We start from the raw sequence: 18,361 nt of genomic DNA, 5'->3' as shown, positions 1-18,361 counted from the left end.
TCTAATTCAATTGGTTTTGGGTGATAGTTGACCAAAATATAACCTCCTTTTTCATTGTATTTCTTGCCTTTGCAGTCTCTAGGCACGATCATGATTTCAAGCTCGATTACGCTAGATGGTGCTAGGAAGTATAATTATAAAAAGAGATGATGAGTAGGTCATCTGGGTTACAAAGAAAATACAATATACGGCAGCAATAATGAGCTACAGTTTATCCTCCAAGCCTGCACTGAACTGTTGATCGCTCTACAGCTAGACATCCAATCTCATGTGCAAACATATGCAGATCTGGTGTCACTCTTCACTTCTCAGACACGTCTGATCTCCTCTTAACAACTTATTGATCCGGTCCTCACAATATAAAACAGAATCCTCCTCTGATCTTCCTCTCCTCCTCTCGTTGTTTCGCTGTACAACAGGTTGCATCCCGAGCTTCTCTCTGAACAAGACTATCCCAGAAAATGAGGAATTATGCAAATTAAACCCAGCTATGACAATGCATTATGAAGAATCTTTCTCCCTCCTTTTCACTCCGTTAGAGACGGTTTTAAATCCCAGAATTATGAGTCACCCAGTATAATTCATTCGCTCTCTATCGCTCTCTCTCTCTTATTATCTGAAACGGGATGCAGCAGCAGCACTTCATGAACACTCACATTTTACAACATAATATTTCCACATTATGTAACTGTTGCGGAAGCAAATCTCACACATGAACCAAATTGTTAAACTGATTAAAGGAACAATACAGGATCAAATCCAAGTGTCCTCAAGAGGAGATGGGAAAAGTCTCTTTTCTGACCTCTAGTGGTCATGGTGATGAAGTGTTTGTTTTTGTGCATCCATGCAACATTCAGGCGGCCTCCTTCAATGGAAATAAAGAGGGGACTGTATCATGGAAAACAGAGTTTTCTTACTCCAATGCACTTTCATCTTGATATGTTCAAAATGCAATGCGAGTCCTTCTAGACCATAAGCTGCAAAAAACAGGCTGTTCTGAAATTGTTATGATATGACAAGAGCTGTCGAATTAATGTATTAAGTGATACAGTGCGATAAATTATATAAAACAAATAAAATGTTAAAGACAAATCAACGTAATTAATCAAGCCCCCAGATCGTAATAATTCCTTTATAAACGTTCATGTTTTTACCAGTCTCAGTCTGCAGGGGGCAATAAGTGCAACTCCAGCTGCACAGGCAACACACCACACTGACAACAGGACGCCTTCTTGCGCTCAAACACAGCTGGATGGAGAGCAGACCGAACGCAAGGGTTTCAAACTACGGTTAACTTGACACAGTGTCCCAAAATGCTGTTCATGACATGACGCAATCAAAGTAAGATGCTCTAAAAAGCCCTTATAATAAATACAGAGCTATAGGATGCTCCCTTGCTCCCTATTTAGTGCATGACTTAACCTCCAGTGTGCTGTCTGTCTGCACTGGTCTCAGAACAGTTATAGGAGAGCTATAGGATGCTCCCTTGCTCCCTATTTAGTGCATGACTTAACCTCCAGTGTGCTGTCTGTCTGCACTGGTCTCAGAACAGTTAAAAGAGAGCTGTAGGATGCTCCCTTGCTCCCTATTTAGTGCATGACTTAACCTCCAGTGTGCTGTCTGTCTGCACTGGTCTCAGAACAGTTATAGAGTGCTATAGGATGCTCCCTTGCTCCCTATTTAGTGCATGACTTAACCTCCAGTGTGCTGTCTGTCTGCACTGGTCTCAGAACAGTTAAAAGAGAGCTGTAGGATGCTCCCTTGCTCCCTATTTAGTGCATGACTTAACCTCCAGTGTGCTGTCTGTCTGCACTGGTCTCAGAACTGTTATAGGAGAGCTATAGGATGCTCCCTTGCTCCCTATTTAGTGCATGACTTAACCTCCAGTGTGCTGTCTGTCTGCACTGGTCTCAGAACAGTTAAAAGAGAGCTGTAGGATGCTCCCTTGCTCCCTATTTAGTGCATGACTTAACCTCCAGTGTGCTGTCTGTCTGCACTGGTCTCAGAACAGTTTGAAATGCATCTTATTTTCATCCTATCTCCATATAAATACATTTATTCCCATTGTGATAATGCACAGCACCCTGGTGTGTAGTTTAAATATTTAAATATTTTGACTTTTATTTTACTTTTGTTTAAATTTTCTCCCCAATTTGGAACGCCCAATTCTCAATGCGCTCTAGGTCCTCGTGGTGGCGTAGTGACTCGCCTCAATCCAGGGCGTGCTGAGTGACTCCATTCAGGTCTCCTTAGCAACCAAATTGGCCCGGTTGCTAGGGAGGGTAGAGTCACATGGGGTAACCTCCTCGTGGTCACTATAATGTGGTTCTCGCTCTCGGTGGGGCGTGTGCTGAGTTGAGCATAGAGGCCGCGGAGAATAGTGTGAAGCCTCCACATGCGCTACATCTCCACGGTAACGTGCTCAACAAGTCACGTGATAAGATGCGCGGATTGACGGTCTCAGACGTGGAGGCAACTGAGATTCGTCCTCCGCCACCCGGATTGAGGCGTGTCACTACACCACCACGAGGACTTCGAGCGCATTGGGAATTGGCCGTTCCAAATTGGGGAGAAAATACAAATTAAAATAAAATAAAAGTCAAAATATTACAATATTTAAACTACACACCAGGGTTGGGAGAGTTACTTTTGAAATTTATTCCACTACAGATTACAGAATACATGCTGTAAAATGTAATTTGTAATGTAATATAAATACTTTGGATTACTTCATCAGCACTTGTAGATTTTATCACTTGTTTTGACTATAAAAACTCAAAATACACATTAAAAATACATTCTCTGAAAACCCAAATATCTGATGCAGTGTTGCTTCTAAAACAAGATTAATCAAACTGATCTAGTTTTAAGGACTTGTAGATATTTTTACAGGAAAACACAAATATTATCATCAAGAAGCCCTAATATCAAAGATCTTACTAGAATAAAATAAATTATGATTAACGTGAATTTTCTTGATAATAAATATGATCGTGTCTGGTCACATGTGCATGTAAAATAGCATTTTAGCTTAGCGTAAAGCTAACAATTTACACAAGGTTTATTTCTATTCCTTCTGCTCCAGTCGCACTTCAAACGCACTTCAAACGTACTTCAAACGCACTTCAATCGCACTTCAAACGTACTTCAAACGCACTTCAAACGTACTTCAAACGCACTTAAAACGTACTTCTCTGTTGCTCGTATGAATGTCACACATCATCAGAAAGTGTTTCACCGCTGCTCAAACGCACTTTGGATCATTTATATGTAGAAATGTTTCTGTCTGAAAGCACTAAATATTAAATTAAACAAATGACAATAAAATACAAAGTAATCTATTCAGTAATCAAAATACATGTTGAATGTAACCGTATTCTAAATACCAATTATTTAAATTGTAACTGTAGTGGAATACAGTTACTTATATTTTGTATTTTAAATATGTAATCACGTTACATGTAATCTGTTACTCCCCACCACGGCTACACACTCTGTACTTCCTGTTTTATGATTTATTTATTTATTTATTTATTTATTTATATTAACAGAAACAACAAAGTGACATCATACATGACTTTGAATTGGAGGTCAAAAACTTTTCAAATATGAATCCTGTTTAAAACACAATTATTTCACTGCTGATATATTATTGAAACATGCTGTACTACTCATGCCCCAAACAATTATATATATATATATATATATTAATATATATTCAGCTTTTAATTATACATTTTGTACTTTAAGCCCCAGAAAAAAAATCTCAAAATGATTTAATAATAATAACTCAGAAATTGAAAACATGCCTTGAAGTAACTGCTTAGTGTGGATTGTATTTTTTGTGTGTCTTTGATACAACAACAACAACAACAATAATAATAATAATAATAATAATAATATGCGTCACGTCATTGACCCATAAACAGTCTATTTCTGGTAATCATGGTAATGAAAAACTAAATTTCTACTGTTTTGGGGGTATGAAATGTGGACATTAAATTAAATTAAAAAGCTACAAAAGTGTGGAATATTTCTCTAATGTCAGGAAACTGGCGACACCTTTTTGTGCACACGGAGACAAGACTTGCTGTTGAGGAAAAATAAAAGCTTAAGAAAAAAGGTTGTAAAAATGTTCTCACCAGACATTATGGCACATGAGGGACATTCCTGTCCATGATCTCAAGCCTAAATTGGATTTCTCCTCTTTCTGATTTAATAAAGGTGCTCCTCGTTGTGCACGGGCACGCCGAGAGGGTGATGCATGTGGACTTTAAAGTAGGTGCCGCTCTCCGTAATGAGGAAGTGGAGGAGGAAGCAGGATTCCACCACATACCTGTACTTTCATCCAGCTTTATCCGGGCTGTGGAGATTGCAGCAGTGTTTAATAATCACCTCACATCCTGCTCGTTCAGCCACAGTGCTGCAATTGAGCTGAAATATGTTCATCCTTTGGACGGGTGAGAGCTGGATGTGAACTGGGAGGGAGAAGTTCAGACACACACACACACACACACACACACACGGGTCTGCGATTAGCAAACACACTCGTTTGTGCAAGACAAGGTACTCGTGCATCCCTGCTGATGAAGGCAAGGGGTCAGAGTTTGTCTGGTTAGCATTATCCAATTAGCCCCTGCTGGTAGATGTCAGAACTGCGCCATTATGCAGCCAAACAGCATCTTTCTCCATTGAGGTTGTTCTGAAGTAGACACATTTTCCAAGCAACATACTGTATGAATAACAAACATTTATTTGTATTACATTGACTATGTTATTGTCTAGTCACTACAGAGTGATCATATGACATTTATACGAAAGGTGTGTTCCAGTCGACCGATTGTGCACTGCAGAGTGGACGTTTGAAGCTGCAAAAAGCACATAAAGGCAGAATAACAGTAATCCATACAACGCCAGTGGATATGATAGGTGTGGGTGAGCAACACACCAAAATCCGACTCATTTTTTATGACTGCATCTAGCGCTTTGTGCATGTGTCAAGCACTAGGAAGTGTAATCAGGCTTGATAGTGGCTAGAGACTGCAATGGCGAGGTGTTTAGTGAGGAAGGAGTCATATTTTGGTCTGTTCTCACCCAAACCCAATTAGATGGCTTCATAAGACATGGATTTAACCACTGGAGTTCACAATTTTGGTCACCATTCACTTGCACAGAATGGACAGAGATGAGATATTCTTCTAAAAATTATTTGTCGTCCAAAAAAAAAAAAAACAGTCATCAAAATATTAATTAACTACAATATTAAATATTGTAATTATATAAAAAATGTGTTATCGTTTGAAAGTTTAGAAGCTGTACTTTACAATGCATGTAGAAATTATGACCAAAATTGAATAAATGCTTTGAAATCTGCAGATAAATCAGAAGTGTTACGTTCTGATAATAAATTTTTTTTAAAAGTGCACTGTACATATTATTGAAATCAGTAAAAACATCAAACAGATCAAATATCCATGTGTCATATGTTGTTTGAAAGATCTCAAAGAGTAAAATACAACCAGTATATTTGTTTTACTCACATATAAATAATATAGCGAGTAACAGCTAAATATATGTCTTTGACAATTATGTTAGGGTTGCTTTTATGACGCATATTCGCTTATAACTTCACAAACAATGAAAGGAAAATACAATATGACATATCATTATTTAGAGTCTGTGATTATCTTTCAATGGAGTCCACACACAAGATAATCAGATGTATAGATCATTAGATAATCCACATGAAGCACAATGTTACATATGACCACCAGGAGATGGCGCCAAATACATGACACAGACTCAATGATGACTCAAATGACACAGAATGAAACTCATTCTGTGAAATCTCATGACTAAAATCATGTCTGCATGCTGTGCAAACCTTTAGTCATTGTTGTGTTTACATGTGTAATTAGTTCTTATGTACAATTATAATGATGCTATTATAAATTATTGTTGTAATGTTATAACTTTTGATTGCTTTCTCGTATCAACACAGTTTTTTTTTATTCCCTCAGATCCAGTTGACATGCAGTTTGTTGGAGCCTCTTTATTTACACCGAGAGATATATAATGTCAAAAAAGAAAAATAAGGGGAAAAAAACATTTTTTTCACTTTTGTGATTTTTTTCAGCCATTAATCTATATCATTAGAAATGAGAAATGTTTTCTTCACAATGATAGCAAACACTTTTTTTTTTTTTTTTTAGTTATATGCCTTTAATTTCGGGTATGCCACTGAAACAGAAACTCTTTAGAAGCACCTTCAGAGCTTAAAGGGTTAATAATGAGATAATTTACATTTTTGGGTGAACTACCCCTTAAATACATTAATTTAGTGTTTGGCCAAACCCAAGGACTTTCACTTTGTATATAATAATAATCCACTTGTTGCTTATTGCACCATATATTACATTGTTTGTTGTCATTTGTTCCAGCACAAACAATTTGTAATATCTATTTATTTTAATGGTACACTCATACACCCCTAGATCATTTGGGTGTTGTAATACTCATGCTCAGTAAGAAGGGAGCAGTGAACACTGTGTAGGGACACTGTGTAGGGACAATGACTCAAAAAGAGTATACATGATGATACTTCTGTGAAGTCCTGCACCAGCCAAGCAACTGCCATTGAGATGAATGGGAAATAGGTGGAGGAGACGGAAAGCCAAAAATGAGGTATATATATAAAAAAAAATAGAAATATTAACACTTAGGAAATCTCCACACACAGGCCTTTGAAATGCTCAAATGAACAAATCTGATTAAGGCTTTTGATTCAACTTATACAACAAAATTGTGAACAAAATAAAACTGAATGTTATTTCATCGTTACATTCCATCAGACACATTTCACATGAAACTGATACTAAGATGTGAGAATCTTGGTCCATTTTAAAGCTTTACACAAGATCCAGAATAGACCTGCAGTGCTGCACTTCCACCTAGAGGCCAAAGATGTCACTGCAGGAGACCTTTCCATGATTCTTGTAAGAATGATAATGAATATGTCCTCTGTGTTGACATTATAGACATGTAGAACCTTAATATGTCACATCTAATCCATTTTATAGACATGCAATGCACTAATGTTTAGGATGATCCAACTTTTCCAATGCTGTGGTGTCAGTTTCAGTAAAAGGTAGTCAGAAAGTACATATGGACACCAGTAAACCTTTATATGTGTGTTATTTAAAGTATTAAAACCCTTATATATACATGAACTAAGGACAACGCTGTACAGGATCACTGGATGTGATCTATATCATAACTAAAGTAATATTGACATTTTGACCCTGTGGCAAACCTGGCTATGTATACATTCTTCCATTAGTGACCATGACTTAGAACTCCATGTAATTGCATACACAAATCCTTCAGTTCTCAGAATAGACTTTGCACAAAGAACACATCACTTAAATGCGCCTCTCTCGATCCTATGAGGTCCATTACTGCTCAAGAGTACATCATTTTCTATTTGACTTTTGTTCCAGTCAAGCTCGTAACCCACTTGACCTCCAGATGCTTCGACTGGACTTTACTTTGAGCCTTTTCTCAGGTCATTTTATCAAAATTGCAATTTTCTTGCTACTAAGATTGAATCAAGTTGAATGGGGATTTTGTCTTTTATTAAGAATGTGTGTGTGAGTGTGTGTGTGTGTGTGTCTGTGAGTGTGTGTGTGTGTGAGAGTGAGTATGTGTGTTTGTGTGTGTGTGTGTCTGTGAGTGTGTGTGTGTGTGTCTGTGTAAGTGTGAGTGAGTGTGTGTGTGTGTGTGAGAGTGAGTATGTGTGTTTGTGTGTGAGTGTGCGTGTGTGTCTGTGAGTGTGTGTGTGTGTGGGTGTGATGTGTGTGTGTGTGTGTGTGTGTGTGTGTGTGTGTGTGTGTGTGTGTGTTTATCACTTTGTGGAACCAAAATGTCCCCATAAGGATAGTAAAACCCAAAATGTTTGACCTTGTGGGGACATTTTGTCGGTCCCCATGAGGAAAACAGCTTATAAATCATACTAAATGATGTTTTTCGAAAATGTAAAAATGCAGAAAGTTTTCTGTGAGGGTTAGGTTTAGGGGTAGGGTTAGGTTTAGGGGATAGAATATAAAGTTTGTACAGTATAAAAACCATTATGTCTATGGAAAGTCCCCATAAAACATGGAAACACAACATGTGTGTGTGTGTGTGTGTGTGTGTGTGAGTGTGTGTGTGTGTGTATGTATATATATATGTGTGTGTGTGTGTGTGTGTGTGTGTGTGTGTGTGTGCGTGTGTGAGTGTGCATGTGTGTGTGTGTGAGTGTGTGTATGCGTGTGTGAGTGTGTGAGTGTGTGTGTGTGTGTGTGTGTGTGTGTGTGTGTGTGTGTGTGTGTGTGTGTGTGTGTGAGTGTGTATTTATCACTTTGTGGGGACCAAATATCCCCATAAGGATAGTAAAACCCGAAATGTTTGACCTTGTGGGGACATTTTGTCGGTCCCCATGAGGAAAACAGCTTATAAATCATACTAAATTATGTTTTTTGAAAATGTAAAAATGCAGAAAGTTTTCTGTGAGGGTTAGGTTTAGGGGTAGGGTTAGGTTTAGGGGATAGAATATAAAGTTTGTACAGTATAAAAACCATTATGTCTATGGAAAGTCCCCATAAAACATGGACATAGTCTCATCAAATCTGGTGTAATATATATATATATGTACAGTATGTGCTGACAGAGGATCTTTCCCTGAAGTCCGATATTTCTTTGCATACACTTGCTTCAATTTAAACACTTGATTAACTGAGTAAAATAACATAATATGCATTGAAGTGATTATGAAAAATATTGATGAATATTGTAATTTATGAAAGAACAAGATTCAATAAATTCCCATGAGATGTTGTTGATGGTGACCTCTGTAACAAGCTACGGCGTGTAAGTGTTTGTTTTTTTCATCTCTCTCTCACTACTGCTCCGCATTGGCCTTTTAACCCTTGTTTAAATTTTACAGTGTTTTTTTTGGGGGGGTACTACACCGTTACCCCCATTTTTATTATTTCTGTTTCCCTCCCCTTGTCCCCTCCCTCATCCAGCAGATGGGGCGAAAGGCACGCCCCTCCCCAGGGAAAGAGAGGGGCGTGTACGTCATGCCGGGGGCTCCCCAGCCTGAGAGAACAAGGGAGGAATGTGGCAGGTAATGTGGCATAAGTACGGTAATTCTGACATGACATCCGACACACACCATTAATGAATGTCACAATGCTCCTTATACATCTTGCATGGGGTAATTCCTATTCTAATCGGAGGTCTACGCCCCAAAATCAAAAGCCTTGTACTGGAAAATTTGGCTAGGCCAATGGTTCTCAAACTGTAATTTCGATAGCACCAGTGGTTTGCAGAATTCCCCCAGATGCTTTGCAGCAGGACTACAGAGACCTGATAATAGTTTGCATTCCCTCGCAATACATTTTCCATGGTTTCACTACAGTATCCATATTTGAGCAATGCTATTCATAGTGAAACCATAGTTATAATACAGAAAAATGACAACACTGGAGTGGTGGTGGTGTAGTGGGCACATAACTGTTAATCAGAAGGTTGCTGGTCACCACCATTGTGTCCTTGAGTAAGACACTTGACTCCAGGTTGCTCCGGGGGGATTGTCCCTGTAATAAGTGCACATAACTGGTAAACTGGTAATCAGGAGGTTGCTGGTTCAATCCCCACAGTCACCACCATTGTGTCCTTGAGTAAGACACTTAACTCCAGGTTGCTCCGGGGGGATTGTCCCTGTAATAAGTGCACATAACTGGTAAACTGGTAATCAGGAGGTTGCTGGTTCGATCCCCACAGTCACCACCATTGTGTCCTTGAGTAAGACACTTAACTCCAGGTTGCTCTGGGGGGATTGTCCCTGTAATAAGTGCACTGTAAGTCGCTTTGGATAAAAGCATCTGCCAAATGCATAAATGTCAAATCATAATTTGGAGCTTTAATATTTTGGGCCCCATTGACTTGCATTGTATGGACAAAAAAACCTGATAATCTCATCAAAATATGTTAATATGTGTTCTGCTGAAGAACGAAAGTCATACATGTCATGAGATGCCAATAATAAATCATGAGAGAATTATAATTATTGGGTAAACCATTGATTTAATTGAAAGGGTGTGCCGGTTAACCGATCTGAAAATGTCATAAAATGCATCACAATCAAACATAATATTGACATACACTTTGTTTGTTTCTCTATTGTTTTTTATGGGCAGAACCATGGTTTTACTATATTAATCCTACATGTGCACATCCACTCAAATAGTCTACATACTGTTCTTCAAGGAGTTTGTATTATTACATGTGCCTTTGCTCAATTAGAATGTAAATTTTGGGTTGATAAAGGGCTTTTTGTGATGATGCCACATGACTGCTTGATGCCTGGAGAGCACGTACTGTACATCACGTAGTGCAACGTTATTCAGGGAGAATATGGAGCATCTGATCATGCTGAAATGTAGTTTATATTATCTATTATCTGTTCTAATGTTTTCAATGTGTTATTGAACTATTCAGGAGCTCAAAGCAGAATATGAGGGTTCGGATTCACCTTCGTGATGGTGAAGATCCTCTTCAAGGGAGGGCAGGACCTCTAGAAGGTGAGACAGTCTCTGAGAGGAGGAAGATCAGGGTGATGTTGGAGATCACAAACGTAGACCGAAGTACACCAAAAAAAACCAGTGCTGTCTTGGATGCCATGATTTAATGCTGGAAATCCTTCCGGTTCGCCGTGTGGAAGGTGGACCTGCCTCATAGCCGTCCAGGTCTTGCAAAAACTGCGTGCCCCTGCAGTGCCATATGCTCATCTGGCCATGGCCCGTGAACTTCAGAACTCACCTGAGGAGTGTTTATCTCAATCTGGCATCCATAAAAAACTCTCATTAGATATTAGAATGGCATAAAATGCATCACAATCAAACAAAATATTAACAAATGTAAAAAACGATTAAATATTGAACATGCTACTATTTAAAGCCTGATTTAATGGATGAATCTTTGACTATCATATCTGTACTAGTTTCTGTCCCACTTCTGTTTGCTCAAGTCTCGCCCCCTTGCTGCTGTTCATTTAATTGTCTCAGAAATGTTAATTTAGAGTTGTTTTTATTCTCATGCTATCAGTTACAAGCTACTGCCCAGAAACCGACCAGCACATTACTGAACACTTCTTACATGTTGAAGCTCAAGGGAGCGCAATTCCATCTACATATTTTAGTTCCCACTGCTTGTGAACCACTTGAGACCACACCGACTGAATTTTAGCTGTCAACATAAACTGTGTTGTTCATTGAATTAATCTTCAAAATGAGTCAGACTGGGCAAAAATCTCATCAACATGTCATAAGCATGATTATAAATTTCTCACTGGTTAAAAGCTTACTTTGAAATATGAAAATAGCACTTTGCACAGGGGTTTCAGTCAATTAAAGGGGTCATGACGTGAAGAGTACAATATTTGACACATAAGAGGTCATTGTACTATAAAAACCTACTGTTAGTTTCAGAACTCAAAACTTCCTCCTTAATAACTTAACTGGCTTCCTGTCAAATACAGAATCCAATTATAATCCTATTGTTTGTCTATAAGGGTCTGTGTGGTTTGGCTCCTTGTTATATTGCGAATCTCCTCTCTCATCATTACACATCTAGACCGCTTCGGTCATCAAATAGTCTGCAGCTGACTGTATATACATATGCAACCCATCCATCCACCCACTTAACCCAACCTAACCTAACCAAACCCAACCCACCAACTACCCAAACAACCAAACAACCACCCACCCATCCAAACAACCAACCAACCAACCATCCAACCACCCAACCCATCCATTTATCCAACCAACCAACCCATCCATCCATCCATCCATCCACCCACTTAACCGAACCTAACTCAACCCAGCCAACCAACCAACTACCCACCAACCAACCAACCAACCCATCCAACCATCCAACCAACCAACCACCTAACCCATCCATCTTTCCAACCAACCAACCAATCCATCCACCCACTTAACACAACCTAACCCAACCCAACCCATCCAACCAACCAACCATCCATCCATCCACCCACTTAACCCAACCTAACTCAACCCAGCCAACCAACCAACTACCCACCAACCAACCAACCCATCCAACCATCCAACCAACCAACCACCCACCCACCATCCAACCAACCAACCAACCCATCCATCCACCCACTTTACCCAACCCAGCCAACCAAACAACCAACCACCCACCCATCCAAACAACCAACCAACCAACCACCCAACCCATCCATCCATCTTTCCAACCAACCAACCCATCCACCCACTTAACACAACCTAACCCAACCCAGCCAACCAACCAACCCATCCAACCATCCAACCAACCAACCAACCACCTAACCCATCCATCTTTCCAACCAACCAACCATCCATCCACCCACCCACCAACCAAAACCACTCACCCACCCACCCAACCCATCCATTTATCTAACCAACCCATCCATCCACTTAACCCAATCTAACCCAACCAACAAACCAATCAACCAACTACTCAACCCATCATCCACCTATCCAACCAAACCATAAATATGCAGTTTCTGTCATTGTGTCTTTTATGTTGACCTTGTGTTTTGCTATGCATTTAGTAATTATTGATTTTGTACAGCACTATGGCCAACTTTTGTTGTTTTTAAATGTGCTATATAAATAAAAGTGACTGACTGACTAATAGAAAAAGTGCATTTATTTAAACCAAGCTGCAAAAATGGTGCGTTTGGAATTTGTGTAACTTGTGATGTCACTCCAATCCATCAACACCCATTTCCCGTCATTTCACCCTTGGCCCCGCCCACTGGTGCTCAGTCAGTCACACAGGTGAAGAGGAGAGAGATGGGCTTGTCATGGGAGATTCATCCTAAGTGGAATTATACAGGACACCTTGATGTGCCTGTCTGGATTTAAATGTTTTTCTACATAAACATGCACTAAACGAACATCTTTGACCATAACCATGCATCTCAAGACGCGATGTCAAGTTATAACTCTAAAAAGGATCGTCCATCGTGTTTCATTCAGCTGCGCTGTCTTGTTGTAGTGCTGTTCTGAAGGCGTCCTGTACTGTTTTTGCACCCATCTGTGCTATTTTTAAATGTTTTTCTTTTGTAAACATACACTAGATGGACGTCTTTGATCATTTTGATGCATTTCAGGTAATGTGTGCCACGTTTTATGAGTGTTACAAGTGTAAGTTTTAAAAACGCGTCTCATACTGCTGTTGTCGATGTCTGGGAGAAACACATACAGTCCTGTGTGTAAACAAACACGAAAGAGGTGAGATGTAAAAGACCAGCGTCTCTTCTTTGGCCTGTTGAAGCCAGATGACGCACCCAACATCACCGTGTATTGTCTTACGTTTGTGTATTCAGAAGATTTCACCGTTGATCGCTTGTGAAACAGTCACAATATGATTCAAGCTTTGCAAAGGAACTGTTATTGAAAGGTGGGGCAGTTGAAATTGGACTACTGGATGAAAAACCGCAAGTAACCAATTTAATTCATGAATATTTAGTATGTCATGACTGAATGTTTGATAGTTTATGCATGCTTTAGTGAACAGTTTGATACATTCAGATGAAATATGTTTGATGTACGTTATGTGTTAATCCTAAAATATAGTTTTATAATGTTGTGTGGAGTTTGTTCATTTTCTTTGGATTGCATTTCAAAAATGGCTGTATGGGAAGTGCTGCACAATGTGAAGTCTTAAAGGGCCAGACAGCTTAAAACCAAGTGTTTCAGACAAAGAGACAGGGTGGATAAATATGACTGTATATATGACTAAATTATGACTATTTGGTGCTAAAATAAACTAACATTATAAGTGGACCTCAGGGAAGATAATAAAATGATATAAAATAAGAGTATGTCATGACCCCTTTAAGCTAATTTAAAGCTAATATCAGCACTGCGTTAAAATGTTGTAACTGTTAGTAAAATGTTGACATTGGCTTCAGTTCAATTCTTTTATTTGGACCGGTTGATAATATATGATGATTACATGCTTCATAGTCTCTGTGTGTTTATAGATTATTACCAGTGTTGGGTGTAATCCAATGACAAAGTAATCCGTTACTTTAATCTAATTACTGTATAGTCAAAAAAGTTGTGTTAGTCATTACATTTAAATTCTTGTAATCAGAATACAGTTACTGACTTTCAGTTAATTTAATTATTTTAAGTACATTATAGGGTTAATATATTACTTATGTAGTCCGAATTATGGCCCTGTAACGAGTCATTATGAAGGGGAAATGTGAGGTGCTGAGTGTATGACCTGTGTTTAACGACGAACAAGAAAGAAATATAGACAATATTTAGAATTTGTTGAGCGGAAATGTGTTTTAGGAAGTAACTTAAAAGTAAAGTAATTATTAATGTGAATATTTTTTAAATGAATTAATTAGTAAAGTAGTAATGTAATGATTAAAAGTTTAGAGAAATAATTAGTCATTTGTAGTGGATTACTCATTTTAAGTAATTAACCCAACACTGATTATTAACCCTTTAAGGGTTTTCGTACCCAGGGTGACACAGGGACAGTGAGTGAATGGGCCTAATTTGAAAATGAGGCCTCTGCAAATCCTCAGCACAAGTGACTGTTTAAAAACACAATATTTATCTAAATGTACAGTAAGATGGCAACATGAGAAGTCTGCTTACCACAAGGAAGGTTACATATTTTTATAGGAGAGGCAAAGTGTAAAATGTAAAAAGCAAAAGCAAGATTTCGAGGAAAAACATGAAAACCGTGTCCTGTTGTGTTGTGTTGGAAAATATCAATAAACTAATTTGCTGCATACCCCAGGTTCAATACAAGTTAAGCTCAACATTATGCCACAAATTCTGTCAATTAAGCTTAACTTTTATTGAACCTATTGAAGTCCATAAAATACGATTTTAAGTTTTAAATGTAGGTTTTTGAGTCTATTTGTGTGTGTTTTGGGGGCCATAAATGTTCCAGTGGGAGTAAAATTGAGTGTAATAAACAATTATTTTCCCCCTTATTCTGATATCACAGTACACACATATGAGGGCAGCATTGTACCGAGGGTGTTTCATGCCAGAGAAAGTTCCAGTAGCATTGCAGTAACACTCTCTTAATAACAGAGGGCAGCAAGACCTAAAGACAAGCATTTTCTGTTCTTAAAACACAATATTGAGACATTTGAGTTCATAAGAGACATATCGAATTGTTTCTAAAATGTTGGGAGTTTTTGGTTTTTAAGCACACCGTTTTAACTCTATAATGAGTTAATTTCATAGTTTTCTGTAAACTTAGTTTTTAAGTTTTAATGGTTTCAAATGATCACACAGGTCAAGGCTGTTTAAAACAGTATTCTTATGAACTACACAAGCCTTTATACAGAAGGATGCACATTTTCTGTTATACATGATTTGAGTCCAAACCAGCTGGAGTGAAAGCAGTGACTGCAGCATTTGAGTGCATCAGCTTTGACTCCCAAGTTTAAGTCCAGCTGGAAATTGGACTATATCATTTTGATCAGAAGGAGTGTCCTCCATTCACACTCACATTTTTGCAATAGCTTTGATGTTTAACTGTTCATGAGTTTAGGTATCCTTAAGATTGTTTGATTATGTTCACATTACGGGCATTAATTTGGTATATTTTACTTCTCGTCCAAGTTTGAACTGTCATTATCAATGTGCACATTTGTATTAGCATCCTCTCTCTCTGAGTGTGTGTGGGAAATTAATAAAGATGTGGTCCACATTGCTGCAAACCTTTTCCTTTTCATACTCCTGATTGTGAATTAATAATGATTCCTTACTGATTATGAAAGAAAATTAACCTTGTTTTAATTATTGATTTGTCTACTTTAAATTACATATTTTGGGACATGCAAGAATACAAGGTCACTGAGAAAATAAGGAAAACATGAAGGTCGCCAGCGTGGGACATATTACAATTTTATACAGGTGTACATGCCGTATAAAACACATGTTAGCTTTTATCAGAAAGCTTAGATAAGTAAGCAAAACTGGTTGGTTGGTTGGATGGCTGGGTGGGGTTAAGTGGGCAGATGGATGGATGGGTGTATGGATGGGTGGTTGGATGGGTTGATGGATGGATTGGTGGGTTGATGGATGGATTGGTGGGTGGGTGGATGGGTTGATGGATGGATGGGTTGATGGATGGATGGATGGGTTGATGGATGGATTGGTGGGTGGGTGGGTGGGTGGATGGATGGTGGGTTGGGTTGGGTTAAGTGGATGGGTTGGATGGATTGGTGGGTGGATGGTTGAGTGAGTTGGATGGGTGATTGGCTGGTTGGTTGGATGGATGGGTGGTTGGCTGGCTGGTTGGGTGGGTGGTTGGTTGGGTGGTTGAATGGGTGGTTGGTTGGTTGGGTTGATTGGGTTAAGTGGGTGGGTGGTTGGTTGGTTTGGTGGATGGGTGGTTGGTTGGTTGGGTTGATTGGGTTAAGTGGGTGGATGGATGGGTTGGTTGGGTTAGGTTGGGTTAAGTGGGTGGATGGGTTGGTTGGCTGGTTGGTTGGTTGTTGGCTGGGTTGATTGGGTTAAGTGGGTGGATGGGTGGTTGTGTGGGTTGGTTGGTTGGTTAGTTGGGTGGGGTTGAAGGGTGGGTTGGTTGGTTAGTTAGTTGGGTGGGGTGGGTTGGTTGGATAATAATTTTTTAATCCTGACCTTGTTTTTGTGTAAAACCAGAAAGTTCACAAAACAGAATCATGCTTCGATGTGCACTTCAATGTGTAATATTTGTTGGTTTATTCATTTATTATTAACTTTTTAAAAACAAGTTTCAGTGTCAATTGTTACATCACTACCTACAGATCTGGGAGAAATTAAGATTTCCAGAGCTTTGAATAAATTAGAAGACATTTTAAATCAGAGAGCTGAATTTCTCGAAACACCACATGCTGACAACATCTGCTGGTCACAGGCGGGCACATCCAATGGGAAGACTGGACAATGACAATGCTAAATCTAAATTACTTCCGTGTATTCATGTAATCCCAGACTGACTTGATGTTGAGATTAATTTAATCTCTTGCAGGACTCCATCAATTTATATTCTATTCATCTACTTTTTACAGTATAACCACAAATTATTGTTTCTAAATATTTAATACTTTGAGTTATGAATCAGTAGACATTGATACACATACGTTTAAAATTTGTAGATGGAAAAGCTAGTTTCTAGGAAAGGCGTTAGTAAAGGGTGGGATGTATGGGCCAAGTCACCAGCACTTTTGGAAATAGCTTTTGTCAGGTAAGCCTACTTGTCTAATGTAAAATGCAAACAAATTATATCTTTTTATAGGTCTTCATATAAACATGATCTGTTTGTCTTGAGTCTTATTTATGTAGCAAACTCATTCCATATCAATATATCAAATATAATAGTGTCAACAGTTTATGGATGATCTCTGGGAGCAGCATGTCCATACATCAGTTGTGCCAATAATGAACTAATCGTCCGTCTGTCCATTCGTTCATTCATTCATTCAGTCTTCCATCCATCCTTTCATTTATTCATCCATCCATCTGTTCATTCATTCACTCACCCATTCATTAATTAATTCATTCATTCATTCAATCAGCCTTCTATCCATCCTTTCATTTATTCATCCATCCATCCATTCATTCATTCACTCACCCAATTATTAATCCATCCTTCTGCAGTGGAAAGCGTTTCTCTTCAGAATTCACTGGTGCGCATCATTTGCAACATAAATAGTTCACAACCCTGGAAATGTGGAAACCTGGAGGAGCATCATTCAAGAAAACTTTATTAAAGAGAAATTAATTGAGAGTCACAAGGCAGAACGAGACAGAATAAAGAGTCGTAAAGCCTTAATTGTGTAATATTGTGGCAATTACTGAGGAAAGCTATGATGGAAACAGCAATCTGATTGTCTTAGATGATGGATGGGCTTATTTCAGAGTGATCTAGATGGTGGTAAACCTTTGATTAAAACTTAGTAAAAAGACACTTTTTTCAAAGATTTTAACAAAAAGTCCAATATGAGCATATTCTTGATATAATATTATAATACTGAATAATAACATGCAAGTGAGTCTTTACTCACACAGCTATTTTTCAATCATTCATTCATTTGCTGCTTCATTTATTCAGGGTTTTTTTTTTTTAAGAACAAAGTTACGAGCCTTTAGGGTCAGAAATGAACCACGACTCGGGGCATAAATACCACTAAAAGTTGCAAATGCCCCACTATAGTGAATTCCTTTTGTTGTTGAAATATATTCTTCTAGACCTGGGCCTGATCTTCTTTAAAGCTATTATATTG

Source organism: Xyrauchen texanus, chromosome 32 (assembly GCF_025860055.1).
Source record: "Xyrauchen texanus isolate HMW12.3.18 chromosome 32, RBS_HiC_50CHRs, whole genome shotgun sequence".
NCBI lineage: Eukaryota > Metazoa > Chordata > Actinopteri > Cypriniformes > Catostomidae > Xyrauchen > Xyrauchen texanus.
The sequence above is the reverse complement of the archived record's forward strand: the minus strand, read 5'-3'. Positions refer to the sequence as shown.